The sequence below is a fragment of the Chiloscyllium punctatum genome, chromosome 26, assembly GCF_047496795.1.
Source record: "Chiloscyllium punctatum isolate Juve2018m chromosome 26, sChiPun1.3, whole genome shotgun sequence".
NCBI classification, from domain to species: Eukaryota; Metazoa; Chordata; class Chondrichthyes; order Orectolobiformes; family Hemiscylliidae; genus Chiloscyllium; species Chiloscyllium punctatum.
This window is the reverse complement of record NC_092764.1, coordinates 6,183,557-6,199,281: the sequence shown is the minus strand read 5'-3', so window position 1 is coordinate 6,199,281 and position 15,725 is coordinate 6,183,557. Positions and strand designations below refer to the sequence as shown.

Below are 15,725 nucleotides of genomic sequence, written 5' to 3'. Positions count from 1 at the left end.
ATTCTCTCGCTCTGACGGGAGGCAATTATTCTCTCTCTGACGGGAGGTAATTATTCTCGCTCTGACGGGAGGCAATTATTCTCTCTCTGACGGGAGGTAATTATTCTCTCAACCTGACGGGAGGTAATTATTCTCTCGCTTTGACAGGAGGTAATTATTCTCTCACTGACAGGAGGTAATTATTCTCTCGCTCTGACGGGAGGTAATTATTCTCTCTCTGACGGGAGGCAATTATTCTCTCGCTGACGGGAGGTAATTATTCTCTCAACCTGACGGGAGGTAATTATTCTCTCGCTTTGACAGGAGGTAATTATTCTCTCACTGACAGGAGGTAATTATTCTCTCACTGACGGGAGGTAATTATTCTCTCACTCTGACGGGAGGTAATTATTCTCTCACTGACAGGAGGTAATTATTCTCTCTCTGACGGGAGGTAATTATTCTCTCACTGACAGGAGGTAATTATTCTCTCGCTCTGACGGGAGGTAATTATTCTCTCACTCTGACAGGAGATAATTATTCTCTCGCTCTGACGGGAGGTAATTATTCTCTCGCTCTGACAGGAGGTAATTATTCTCTCGCTCTGACGGGAGGTAATTATTCTCTCGCTGACAGGAGGTAATTATTCTCTCACTCTGACAGGAGGTAATTATTCTCTCGCTCTGACAGGAGGTAATTATTCTCTCACTGACAGGAGGTAATTATTCTCTCACTCTGACAGGAGGTAATTATTCTCTCGCTCTGACAGGAGGTAATTATTCTCTCACTCTGACGGGAGGTAATTATTCTCTCACTGACAGGAGGTAATTATTCTCTCACTCTGACAGGAGGTAATTATTCTCTCGCTCTGACGGGAGGTAATTATTCTCTCACTGACAGGAGGTAATTATTCTCTCACTCTGACAGGAGGTAATTATTCTCTCACTCTGACAGGAGGTAATTATTCTCTCACTGACAGGAGGTAATTATTCTCTCACTGACGGGAGGTAATTATTCTCTCACTGAGGGGGGGTAATTATTCTCTCACTCTGACAGGAGGTAATTATTCTCTCGCTCTGACGGGAGGTAATTATTCTCTCACTGACAGGAGGTAATTATTCTCTCACTCTGACAGGAGGTAATTATTCTCTCGCTCTGACAGGAGGTAATTATTCTCTCACTGACAGGAGGTAATTATTCTCTCACTCTGACGGGAGGTAATTATTCTCTCACTGACAGGAGGTAATTATTCTCTCACTGACGGGAGATAATTATTCTCTCACTGACGGGAGGTAATTATTCTCTCACTCTGACAGGAGGTAATTATTCTCTCACTGACAGGAGGTAATTATTCTCTCACTGACGGGAGGTAATTATTCTCTCACTGAGGGGAGGTAATTATTCTCTCACTCTGACAGGAGGTAATTATTCTCTCACTCTTTCAGGAGGTAATTATTCTCTCACTGACGGGAGGTAATTATTCTCACTCTGACGGGAGGTAATTATTCTCTCACTGACGGGAGGTAATTATTGTCTCACTCTGACAGGAGGTAATTATTCTTTCTCTGACGGGAGGTAATTATTCTCACTCTGACGGGAGGTAATTATTCTCTCACTGACGGGAGGTAATTATTCTCTCACTCTGACAGGAGGTAATTATTCTCTCGCTCTGACAGGAGGTAATTATTCTCTCACTTACAGGAGGTAATTATTCTCTCACTCTGACGGGAGGTAATTATTCTCTCACTGACAGGAGGTAATTATTCTATCACTGACGGGAGATAATTATTCTCTCACTGACGGGAGGTAATTATTCTCTCACTCTGACAGGAGGTAATTATTCTCTCACTGACAGGAGGTAATTATTCTCTCACTCTGACGGGAGGTAATTATTCTCTCACTGACGGGAGGTAATTATTCACTCGCTCTGACGGGAGGTAATTATTCTCTCACTGACAGGAGGTAATTATTCTCTCACTGACGGGAGGTAATTATTCTTTCTCTGACGGGAGGTAATTATTCTCTCGCTCTGACGGGAGGTAATTATTCTCTCACTGACAGGAGGTAATTATTCTCTCACTCTGACAGGAGGTAATTATTCTCTCGCTCTGACAGGAGGTAATTATTCTCTCACTGGCAGGAGGTAATTATTCTCTCACTCTGACGGGAGGTAATTATTCTCTCACTGACAGGAGGTAATTATTCTCTCACTGACGGGAGATAATTATTCTCTCACTGACGGGAGGTAATTATTCTCTCACCCTGAGGGGAGGTAATTATTCTCTCACTCTGACAGGAGATAATTATTCTCTCGCTCTGACAGGAGGTAATTATTCTCTCACTGACAGGAGGTAATTATTCTCTCACTCTGACGGGAGGTAATTATTCTCTCACTGACGGGAGGTAATTATTCTCTCACTGAGGGGAGGTAATTATTCTCTCACTCTGACGGGAGGTAATTATTCTCTCACTGACGGGAGGTAATTATTCTCTCACTGACAGGAGGTAATTATTCTCTCTCTGACGGAAGGTAATTATTCTCACTCTGACGGGAGGTAATTATTCTCTCACTCTGACGCGAGGTAATTATTCTCTCACTGACGGGCGGTAATTATTCTCTCTCTGACGGGATGTAATTATTCTCTCACTCTGACGGGAGGTAATTATTCTCTCACTGAGGGGAGGTAATTATTCTCTCTCTGACGGGAGGTAATTATTCTCACTCTGACGGGAGGTAATTATTCTCTCACTGACGGGAGGTAATTATTCTCTCACTGACAGGAGGTAATTATACTCTCACTGACGGGAGGTAATTATTCTCTCACTGACGTGAGGTAATTATTCTCTCACTCTGACGGGAGGTAATTATTCTCTCACTCTGACGGGAGGTAATTATTCTCTCTCTGACGGGAGGTAATTATTCTCTCACTGACGGGAGGTAATTATTCTCTCACTGAGGGGAGGTAATTATTCTCTCACTGACGGGAGGTAATTATTCTCTCACTCTGACGGGAGGTAATTATTCTCTCACTGACAGGAGGTAATTATTCTCTCAACCTGACGGGAGGTAATTATTCTCTCACTGACAGGAGGTAATTATTCTCTCACTCTGACGGGAGGTAATTATTCTCTCACTGACGGGAGGTAATTATTCTCTCACTGACGGGCGGTAATTATTCTCTCACTCTGACGGGAGATAATTATTCTCTCACTGACGGAAGGTAATTATTCTCTCACTGACAGGAGGTAATTATTCTCTCACTCTGACGGGAGGTAATTATTCTCTCACTGACAGGAGGTAATTATTCTCTCACTCTGACGGGAGGTAATATTCTCTCACTGACGGGAGGTAATTATTCTCTCACTGACAGGAGGTAATTATTCTCTCACTGACGGGAGGTAATTATTCTCTCACTGACGGGAGGTAATTATTCTCTCACTGACGGGCGGTAATTATTCTCTCACTCTGACGGGAGATAATTATTCTCTCACTGACGGAAGGTAATTATTCTCTCACTCTGACGGGAGATAATTATTCTCTCACTGACGGAAGGTAATTATTCTCTCACTCTGACGGGAGGGAATTATTCTCTCACTGACGGGAGGTAATTATTCTCTCACTGACAGGAGGTAATTATTCTCTCACTGACGGGAGGTAATTATTCTCTCACTCTGACGGGAAGTAATTATTCTCTCACTGACGGGCGGTAATTATTCTCTCACTGACAGGAGGTAATTATTCTCTCACTGACGGGAGGTAATTATTCTCTCACTCTGACGGGAGGTAATTATTCTCTCACTGACGGGAGGTAATTATTCTCTCACTCTGACGGGAAGTAATTATTCTCTCACTGACGGGCGGTAATTATTCTCTCACTGACAGGAGGTAATTATTCTCTCACTGACGGGAGGTAATTATTCTCTCACTCTGACGGGAGGTAATTACTCTCTCACTGACGGGAGGTAATTATTCTCTCACTGACGGGAGGTAATTATTCTCTCACTCTGACAGGAGGTAATTATTCTCTCACTGACGGAAAGTAATTATTCTCTCACTGACAGGAGGTAATTATTCTCTCACTCTGACGGGAGGTAATTATTCTCTCACTCTGACGGGAGATAATTATTCTCTCACTGACGGGAGGTAATTATTCTCTCACTCTGACGGGAGATAATTATTCTCTCACTGACGGAAGGTAATTATTCTCTCACTGACAGGAGGTAATTATTCTCTCACTCTGACGGGAGGTAATTATTCTCTCACTGACCGGAGGTAATTATTCTCTCACTCTGACGGGAGGTAATTATTCTCTCACTGACGGGAGGTAATTATTCTCTCACTGACGGGAGGTAATTATTCTCTCACTCTGACGGGAGGTAATTATTCTCTCACTGACGGGAGGTAATTATTCTCTCACTGACAGGAGGTAATTATTCTCTCACTCTGACAGGAGGTAATTATTCTCTCACTGACAGGAGGTAATTATTCTCTCACTCTGACAGGAGGTAATTATTCTCTCACTCTGACGGGAGGTAATTATTCTCTCACAGACAGGAGGTAATTATTCTCTCACTGACAGGAGGTAATTATTCTCTCACTGAGGGGAGGTAATTATTCTCTCTCTGACGGGAGGTAATTATTCTCTCGCTCTGACGGGAGGTAATTATTCTCTCACTGACAGGAGGTAATTAGTCTCTCACTCTGACGGGAGGTAATTATTCTCTCACTGACAGGAGGTAATTATTCTCTCGCTCTGACGGGAGGTAATTATTCTCTCACTGACAGGAGGTAATTATTCTCTCACTCTGACGGGAGGTAATTATTCTCTCACTCTGACGGGAGGTAATTATTCTCTCACTGACAGGAGGTAATTATTCTCTCTCTGACGGGAGGTAATTATTCTCTCGCTCTGACGGGAGGTAATTATTCTCTCACTGACAGGAGGTAATTATTCTCTCACTCTGACGGGAGGTAATTATTCTCTCTCTGACAGGAGGTAATTATTCTCTCACTCTGACGGGAGGTAATTATTCTCTCACTGACGGGAGGTAATTATTCTCTCACTGACGGGAGGTAATTATTCTCTCACTGACGGGAGGTAATTATTCTCTCTCTGACGGGAGGTAATTATTGTCTCACTGACAGGAGGTAATTATTCTCTCACTGACAGGAGGTAATTATTCTCTCTCTCTGACGGGAGGTAATTATTCTCTCACTGACGGGAGGTAATTATTCTCTCACTGACAGGAGGTAATTATTCTCTCACTGGCGGGAGGTAATTATTCTCTCACTGACAGGAGGTAATTATTCTCTCTCTCTGACGGGAGGTAATTATTCTCTCACTCTGACGGGAGATAATTATTCTCTCACTGACAGGAGGTAATTATTCTCTCACTCTGACGGGAGGTAATTATTCTCACTCTCTGACGGGAGGTAATTATTCTCTCTCTCTGACGGGAGGTAATTATTCTCTCACTCTGACGGGAGATAATTATTCTCTCACTCTGACGGGAGGTAATTATTCTCTCACTCTGACGGGAGGTAATTATTCTCACTCTCTGACGGGAGGTAATTATTCTCTCACTGACGGGAGGTAATTATTCTCACTCTGACAGGAGGTAATTATTCTCACTCTCTGACGGGAGGTAATTATTCTCTCACTCTGACGGGAGATAATTATTCTCTCACTGACGGGAGGTAATTATTCTCTCTCTGACGGGAGGTAATTATTCTCTCACTCTGACGGGAGATAATTATTCTCAGTCTGACGGGAGGTAATTATTCTCTCACTGACAGGAGGTAATTATTCTCTCGCTCTGACGGGAGGTAATTATTCTCACTCTCTGACGGGAGGTAATTATTCTCTCACTCTGACGGGAGATAATTATTCTCACTCTGACGGGAGGTAATTATTCTCTCTCTGACGGGAGGTAATTATTCTCTCACTCTGACGGGAGGTAATTATTCTCTCACTGACGGGAGGTAATTATTCTCTCACTCTGACAGGAGGTAATTATTCTCTCACTCTGACGGGAGGTAATTATTCTCTCACAGACAGGAGGTAATTATTCTCTCACTGACAGGAGGTAATTATTCTCTCACTCTGACAGGAGGTAATTATTCTCTCACTCTGACGGGAGGTAATTATTCTCTCACAGACAGGAGGTAATTATTCTCTCACTGACAGGAGGTAATTATTCTCTCACTGAGGGGAGGTAATTATTCTCTCTCTGACGGGAGGTAATTATTCTCTCGCTCTCACGGGAGGTAATTATTCTCTCACTGACAGGAGGTAATTAGTCTCTCACTCTGACGGGAGGTAATTATTCTCTCACTGACAGGAGGTAATTATTCTCTCGCTCTGACGGGAGGTAATTATTCTCTCACTGACAGGAGGTAATTATTCTCTCACTCTGACGGGAGGTAATTATTCTCTCACTCTGACGGGAGGTAATTATTCTCTCACTGACAGGAGGTAATTATTCTCTCTCTGACGGGAGGTAATTATTCTCTCGCTCTGACGGGAGGTAATTATTCTCTCACTGACAGGAGGTAATTATTCTCTCACTCTGACGGGAGGTAATTATTCTCTCTCTGACAGGAGGTAATTATTCTCTCACTCTGACGGGAGGTAATTATTCTCTCACTGACGGGAGGTAATTATTCTCTCTCTGACGGGAGGTAATTATTCTCTCACTGACGGGAGGTAATTATTCTCTCTCTGACGGGAGGTAATTATTCTCTCACTGACGGGAGGTAATTATTCTCTCACTGACGGGAGGTAATTATTGTCTCACTGACAGGAGGTAATTATTCTCTCACTGACAGGAGGTAATTATTCTCTCTCTCTGACGGGAGGTAATTATTCTCTCACTGACGGGAGGTAATTATTCTCTCACTGACAGGAGGTGATTATTCTCTCACTGGCGGGAGGTAATTATTCTCTCACTGACAGGAGGTAATTATTCTCTCTCTCTGACGGGAGGTAATTATTCTCTCACTCTGACGGGAGATAATTATTCTCTCACTGACAGGAGGTAATTATTCTCTCACTCTGACGGGAGGTAATTATTCTCACTCTCTGACGGGAGGTAATTATTCTCTCTCTCTGACGGGAGGTAATTATTCTCTCACTCTGACGGGAGATAATTATTCTCTCACTCTGACGGGAGGTAATTATTCTCTCACTCTGACGGGAGGTAATTATTCTCACTCTCTGACGGGAGTTAATTATTCTCTCACTGACGGGAGGTAATTATTCTCACTCTGACAGGAGGTAATTATTCTCACTCTCTGACGGGAGGTAATTATTCTCTCACTCTGACGGGAGATAATTATTCTCTCACTGACGGGAGGTAATTATTCTCTCTCTGACGGGAGGTAATTATTCTCTCACTCTGACGGGAGATAATTATTCTCAGTCTGACGGGAGGTAATTATTCTCTCACTGACAGGAGGTAATTATTCTCTCGCTCTGACGGGAGGTAATTATTCTCACTCTCTGACGGGAGGTAATTATTCTCTCACTCTGACGGGAGACAATTATTCTCACTCTGACGGGAGGTAATTATTCTCTCTCTGACGGGAGGTAATTATTCTCTCACTCTGACGGGAGGTAATTATTCTCTCACTGACAGGAGGTAATTATTCTCTCACTGACGGGAGGTAATTATTCTCTCTCTGACAGGAGGTAATTATTCTCTCACTGACGGGAGGTAATTATTCTCTCACTCTGACGGGAGGTAATTATTCTCTCGCTTTGACAGGAGGTAATTATTCTCTCACTGACAGGAGGTAATTATTCTCTCACTGACGGGAGGTAATTATTCTCTCTCTGACAGGAGGTAATTATTCTCTCACTGACGGGAGGTAATTATTCTCTCACTCTGACGGGAGATAATTATTCTCACTCTGACGGGAGGTAATTATTCTCTCTCTGACGGGAGGTAATTATTCTCTCACTCTGACGGGAGGTAGTTATTCTCTCACTGACAGGAGGTAATTATTCTCTCACTGACGGGAGGTAATTATTCTCTCTCTGACAGGAGGTAATTATTCTCTCACTGACGGGAGGTAATTATTCTCTCACTCTGACGGGAGGTAATTATTCTCTCGCTTTGACAGGAGGTAATTATTCTCTCACTGACAGGAGGTAATTATTCTCTCACTGACGGGAGGTAATTATTCTCTCACTGACAGGAGGTAATTATTCTCTCTCTGACGGGAGGTAATTATTCTCTCTCTGACGGGAGGTAATTATTCTCTCACTGACAGGAGGTAATTATTCTCTCACTCTGACGGGAGGTAATTATTCTCTCACTGACGGGAGGTAATTATTCTCTCACTCTGACAGGAGGTAATTATTCTCTCACTGACGGGAGGTAATTATTCTCTCACTGAGGGGAGGTAATTATTCTCTCACTCTGACAGGAGGTAATTATTCTCTCACTGACGGGAGGTAATTATTCTCTCGCTCTGACAGGAGGTAATTATTCTCTCACTGACGGGAGGTAATTATTCTCTCACTCTGACAGGAGGTAATTATTCTCTCACTCTGACAGGAGGTAATTATTCTCTCACTGACGGGAGGTAATTATTCTCTCACTGAGGGGAGGTAATTATTCTCTCACTCTGACAGGAGGTAATTATTCTCTCACTCTGACAGGAGGTAATTATTCTCTCACTGACGGGAGGTAATTATTCTCTCACTCTGACAGGAGGTAATTATTCTCTCACTCTGACAGGAGGTAATTATTCTCTCACTGACAGGAGGTAATTATTCTCTCGCTCTGACAGGAGGTAATTATTCTCTCACTGACGGGAGGTAATTATTCTCTCACTGACGGGAGGTAATTATTCTCTCACTCTGACAGGAGGTAATTATTCTCTCACTGACGGGAGGTAATTATTCTCTCACTGACGGGAGGTAATTATTCTCTCGCTCTGACGGGAGGTAATTATTCTCTCACTCTGACAGGAGGTAATTATTCTCTCACTGACGGGAGGTAATTATTCTCTCACTGACGGGAGGTAATTATTCTCTCACTCTGACAGGAGGTAATTATTCTCTCACTGACGGGAGGTAATTATTCTCTCACTGACAGGAGGTAATTATTCTCTCACTCTGACAGGAGGTAATTATTCTCTCACTGACGGGAGGTAATTATTCTCTCACTCTGACAGGAGGTAATTATTCTCTCGCTCTGACAGGAGGTAATTATTCTCTCACTGACGGGAGGTAATTATTCTCTCACTGACAGGAGGTAATTATTCTCTCACTGAGGGGAGGTAATTATTCTCTCACTGAGGGGAGGTAATTATTCTCTCACTCTGACGGGAGGTAATTATTCTCTCACTGACAGGAGGTAATTATTCTCTCACTGACGGGAGGTAATTATTCTCTCACTGACAGGAGGTAATTATTCTCTCACTGAGGGGAGGTAATTATTCTCTCACTGACAGGAGGTAATTATTCTCTCACTGACGGGAGGTAATTATTCTCTCACTGACAGGAGGTAATTATTCTCTCACTCTGACGGGAGGTAATTATTCTCTCACTGAGGGGAGGTAAGTATTCTCTCACTGACAGGAGGTAATTATTCTCTCACTGACGGGAGGTAATTATTCTCTCACTGACAGGAGGTAATTATTCTCTCACTGACGGGAGATAATTATTCTCTCACTGACGGGAGGTAATTATTCTCTCACTGACGGGAGGTAATTATTCTCTCACTCTGACAGGAGGTAATTATTCTCTCACTCTGACAGGAGGTAATTATTCTCTCACTCTGACGGGAGGTAATTATTCTCTCACTGAGGGGAGGTAATTATTCTCTCACTGACAGGAGGTAATTATTCTCTCACTGACGGGAGGTAATTATTCTCTCACTGACGGGAGGTAATTATTCTCTCACTCTGACAGGAGGTAATTATTCTCTCGCTCTGACAGGAGGTAATTATTCTCTCACTGACAGGAGGTAATTATTCTCTCACTCTGACGGGAGGTAATTATTCTCTCACTGACGGGAGGTAATTATTCTCACTCTGACAGGAGGTAATTATTCTCTCACTGACGGGAGGTAATTATTCTCTCTCTGACGGGAGGTAATTATTCTCTCGCTCTGACGGGAGGTAATTATTCTCTCACTCTGACAGGAGGTAATTATTCTCTCACTGACGGGAGGTAATTATTCTCTCACTGACGGGAGGTAATTATTCTCTCACTCTGACAGGAGGTAATTATTCTCTCACTGACGGGAGGTAATTATTCTCTCACTGACAGGAGGTAATTATTCTCTCACTCTGACAGGAGGTAATTATTCTCTCACTGACGGGAGGTAATTATTCTCTCGCTCTGACGGGAGGTAATTATTCTCTCACTCTGACAGGAGGTAATTATTCTCTCACTGACGGGAGGTAATTATTCTCTCACTGACGGGAGGTAATTATTCTCTCACTCTGACAGGAGGTAATTATTCTCTCACTGACGGGAGGTAATTATTCTCTCACTGACAGGAGGTAATTATTCTCTCACTCTGACAGGAGGTAATTATTCTCTCACTGACGGGAGGTAATTATTCTCTCACTCTGACAGGAGGTAATTATTCTCTCGCTCTGACAGGAGGTAATTATTCTCTCACTGACGGGAGGTAATTATTCTCTCACTGACAGGAGGTAATTATTCTCTCACTGAGGGGAGGTAATTATTCTCTCACTGAGGGGAGGTAATTATTCTCTCACTCTGACGGGAGGTAATTATTCTCTCACTGACAGGAGGTAATTATTCTCTCACTGACGGGAGGTAATTATTCTCTCACTGACAGGAGGTAATTATTCTCTCACTGAGGGGAGGTAATTATTCTCTCACTGACAGGAGGTAATTATTCTCTCACTGACGGGAGGTAATTATTCTCTCACTGACAGGAGGTAATTATTCTCTCACTCTGACGGGAGGTAATTATTCTCTCACTGAGGGGAGGTAAGTATTCTCTCACTGACAGGAGGTAATTATTCTCTCACTGACGGGAGGTAATTATTCTCTCACTGACAGGAGGTAATTATTCTCTCACTGACGGGAGATAATTATTCTCTCACTGACGGGAGGTAATTATTCTCTCACTGACGGGAGGTAATTATTCTCTCACTCTGACAGGAGGTAATTATTCTCTCACTCTGACAGGAGGTAATTATTCTCTCACTCTGACGGGAGGTAATTATTCTCTCACTGAGGGGAGGTAATTATTCTCTCACTGACAGGAGGTAATTATTCTCTCACTGACGGGAGGTAATTATTCTCTCACTGACGGGAGGTAATTATTCTCTCACTCTGACAGGAGGTAATTATTCTCTCGCTCTGACAGGAGGTAATTATTCTCTCACTGACAGGAGGTAATTATTCTCTCACTCTGACGGGAGGTAATTATTCTCTCACTGACGGGAGGTAATTATTCTCACTCTGACAGGAGGTAATTATTCTCTCACTGACGGGAGGTAATTATTCTCTCTCTGACGGGAGGTAATTATTCTCTCACTCTGACAGGAGGTAATTATTCTCTCTCTGACGGGAGGTAATTATTCTCTCACTGAGGGGAGGTAATTATTCTCTCACTGACAGGAGGTAATTATTCTCTCACTCTGACAGGAGGTAATTATTCTCTCACTCTGACAGGAGGTAATTATTCTCTCACTGACGGGAGGTAATTATTCTCTCACTGACGGGAGGTAATTATTCTCTCACTGAGGGGAGGTAATTATTCTCTCACTGACGGGAGGTAATTATTCTCTCACTGAGGGGAGGTAATTATTCTCTCACTCTGACAGGAGGTAATTATTCTCTCTCTGACGGGAGGTAATTACTCTCTCACTGACGGGAGGTAATTATTCTCACTCTGACAGGAGGTAATTATTCTCTCTCTGACGGGAGGTAATTATTCTCTCACTCTGACAGGAGGTAATTATTCTCTCACTGACCGGAGGTAATTATTCTCTCACTGACGGGAGGTAATTATTCTCTCACTCTGACGGGAGGTAATTATTCTCTCACTGACGGGAGGTAATTATTCTCTCACTCTGACAGGAGGTAATTATTCTCTCACTGACGGGAGGTAATTATTCTCTCACTGAGGGGAGGTAATTATTCTCTCACTGACGGGAGGTAATTATTCTCTCACTCTGACAGGAGGTAATTATTCTCTCACTGACGGGAGGTAATTATTCTCTCACTGACGGGAGGTAATTATTCTCTCACTCTGACAGGAGGTAATTATTCTCTCACTCTGACAGGAGGTAATTATTCTCTCACTGACGGGAGGTAATTATTCTCTCACTCTGACAGGAGGTAATTATTCTCTCACTGACGGGAGGTAATTATTCTCTCACTCTGACAGGAGGTAATTATTCTCTCACTCTGACAGGAGGTAATTATTCTCTCACTCTGACGGGAGGTAATTATTCTCTCACTGACGGGAGGTAATTATTCTCTCACTCTGACAGGAGGTAATTATTCTCTCACTCTGACGGGAGGTAATTATTCTCTCACTCTGACAGGAGGTAATTATTCTCTCACTCTGACGGGAGGTAATTATTCTCTCACTGACGGGAGGTAATTATTCTCTCACTCTGACGGGAGGTAATTATTCTCTCACTGACAGGAGGTAATTATTCTCTCACTGACGGGAGGTAATTATTCTCTCACTCTGACAGGAGGTAATTATTCTCTCACTGACGGGAGGTAATTATTCTCTCACTCTGACAGGAGGTAATTATTCTCTCACTCTGACAGGAGGTAATTATTCTCTCACCCTGACGGGAGGTAATTATTCTCTCACTGACGGGAGGTAATTATTCTCTCACTGACGGGAGGTAATTATTCTCTCGCTCTGACAGGAGGTAATTATTCTCTCGCTCTGACGGGAGGTAATTATTCTCTCACTGACGGGAGGTAATTATTCTCTCTCTGACGGGAGGTAATTATTCTCTCGCTCTGACGGGAGGTAATTATTCTCTCACTGACGGGAGGTAATTATTCTCTCTCTGACGGGAGGTAATTATTCTCTCGCTCTGACAGGAGGTAATTATTCTCTCACTGACGGGAGGTAATTATTCTCTCTCTGACGGGAGGTAATTATTCTCTCGCTCTGACAGGAGGTAATTATTCTCTCACTGACGGGAGGTAATTATTCTCTCTCTGACGGGAGGTAATTATTCTCTCACTCTGACAGGAGGTAATTATTCTCTCACTGACGGGAGGTAATTATTCTCTCACTGACGGGAGGTAATTATTCTCTCACTGACGGGAGGTAATTATTCTCTCGCTCTGACAGGAGGTAATTATTCTCTCACTGACGGGAGGTAATTATTCTCTCACTGACGGGAGGTAATTATTCTCTCACTCTGACGGGAGGTAATTATTCTCTCACTGACAGGAGGTAATTATTCTCTCACTGACAGGAGGTAATTATTCTCTCACTGACGGGAGGTAATTATTCTCTCGCTCTGACGGGAGGTAATTATTCTCTCACTGACGGGAGGTAATTATTCTCTCACTGACGGGAGGTAATTATTCTCTCACTGACGGGAGGTAATTATTCTCTCGCTCTGACAGGAGGTAATTATTCTCTCACTGACGGGAGGTAATTATTCTCTCGCTCTGACAGGAGGTAATTATTCTCTCACTGACAGGAGGTAATTATTCTCTCACTGACGGGAGGTAATTATTCTCTCACTCACTAAACAAGGGTAATTATTTTTTCACTTACTGAGTATCTCTCACTGACTGAAGGGGTTTCTTTACTGAAGCCCCTCCCCCTCCGGCGGCGGGCGGCCACTTCCCGCCAAATCCTGAATCGTTTGGCACTCGGCGACGCCCTGACGTCTTTACCCTTTGCCCCACCCCTGCGTCATTACGTACGAGGAAGAGGAAGTGGAGCTACTTTTTTATTGGGGGCGTGGCTGATGTTTAAGCTGTTGTCCAACTCCGATCCTTCCCGCAGCGTTTAATGTCAGTTGCTCCCAGTTTCTTCATCAATTTCTGTTTTTGTTTATGTCAGCGCTGTAACATCTCCAGTTCTTTATTTAAAATTATGCACAAGATTAGGATCGAAACCAGAGGTTTTATGCAAAAAGAACGTTTTCAATTTATCCAACCCCTTTCATCGCTCCAATGTATGTTGCTTTATTCGTTTCCAGAATGTGAACGTCACTTACAAGGCCAGTTTGTTGTCCATCCGTAGTTGCCCTCGAACCGAAAGATTTGCCTGGTCATTTCAGAAGGCAGTTAAGACTCAACATTTGAGTTATATGTAGGCCACGATGGGTAAAGGACTGCAGATTTTCATCCCCAAATATGATCCATGAAACAGCTGAGTCTCAAAACATTTGAGTCAACTAAGTATTTTGGAAATATAATCACTGTTGTAATACTGAAATAAAAGGCAGTAAGGTGATGATAGATTTTTAAATTTTGAAGGATTTTATTAGGGCTGATATTAACAAAAAATGCTTCCACTTGCAACTGAGACAAAAATTAGAGGTCATAAACAAAGGAGATTGCAAGGAAAGCAATTTAGAATTGCACGAGCTTTCGGAGTGCTGCTGCAACAAGACCTAGACAACATGGACGCTTGGGCTGATAGCATTTATGCCACAGAAATGCCAGGCAATGGTCATTTCCAACAAGAAAGAATGTGGACATTGCCATCATTGAATCTTCCACTTGACCAGAAACCAATTAGACCAGCTATTCAAATAAAATGGCTATAACAGCAGATCACACTCTGGAAATTCTGTACTGACTTTCCAAAGCCTGTCCACCATCTACACATCAGGAGTGTGATGGAGTACACCCCAGTTCACTGGATGGGTACAGCTTCAATAACTTGAAACCCTGCAGGACAAATAAGCCCTCAATTCAAACCCCAAACACCAACGGAAACATTCAATCCCACCATCATTGATGCACAGTGGCAGCGCTAAATGCCAATTACAAGTTGCACTGCAGTAACCCAGTAAGGTTTCTTTGACAACACCTTCCAAGCCTGTGAACTCTACCATTTAGAAAGACAAAGGTAGTAGGTGCAACGGAACATCACAGTTGAGAGTAAATTCAGCATTAGTTTTGCGAACCTCAACATAAAGCTTATCTATTTCACTTAGTAAGCTTTGCAATACATGAACAATGTCATTTAGAATGTTCTAGTGGGTTGAGTTTAAAAATGCAATGATCAAATTAGGAGTTGGTTGCTCACACACAGGAAGTTGGGGTCATTTTGGACAGAGGAGAAGTCAAGAGAAGTTAGGTACTCAAGGCTATAAAAGGTTGGAAACTTGGTGCGCAAGAACGCTGGGAACCAACAATCAAATAAAAGGAAGCTGGAGTTAGAAGGATGAGGGAGAATCTAATTGAAACTTACAGAATACTGAATGGCCTGGACTGAGTGGATGCTGGGAAGATGTTTCCATTGGTAGGAGAGACTAGGACCCGAGGGCACAGCCATAGAGAAAAAGGGAAGACCTTTTAGAACAGAGATAAAGAGAAACTTCTTCAACCAGAGTGTGGGGAATTTGTGGAATTCATTGCCACAGAATGCTGTGAAAGCCAGGTCGTTGAGTTTATTTAAGGCCATTTAAGCCCATTGTGTCTGCTCCGCTATTCAATCATAGCTGATAAGTTTCTCAACCATTTCTCACACTTTCTCCCCGTAGATAGCTAGGTTTTTGATTGTTAAAGGGGGTCATGGTTGAAAAC

At 42.9% G+C, this 15,725-nt stretch overlaps 1 protein-coding gene across 1 annotated transcript in view; it reads right to left on the bottom strand.

The window, feature by feature from the left end:
- The window catches only part of terb1 (telomere repeat binding bouquet formation protein 1), a 211,330-nt gene extending 197,529 nt beyond the window's left edge, over nt 1-13,801 (bottom strand). The window contains exon 1 of the mRNA XM_072547806.1: nt 13,738-13,801. The gene's annotated coding sequence lies outside the window, so the exon portion shown is untranslated. The remainder of the gene's footprint in view (nt 1-13,737) is intronic.
- Between the last annotated feature and the right edge of the window lie 1,924 nt (nt 13,802-15,725).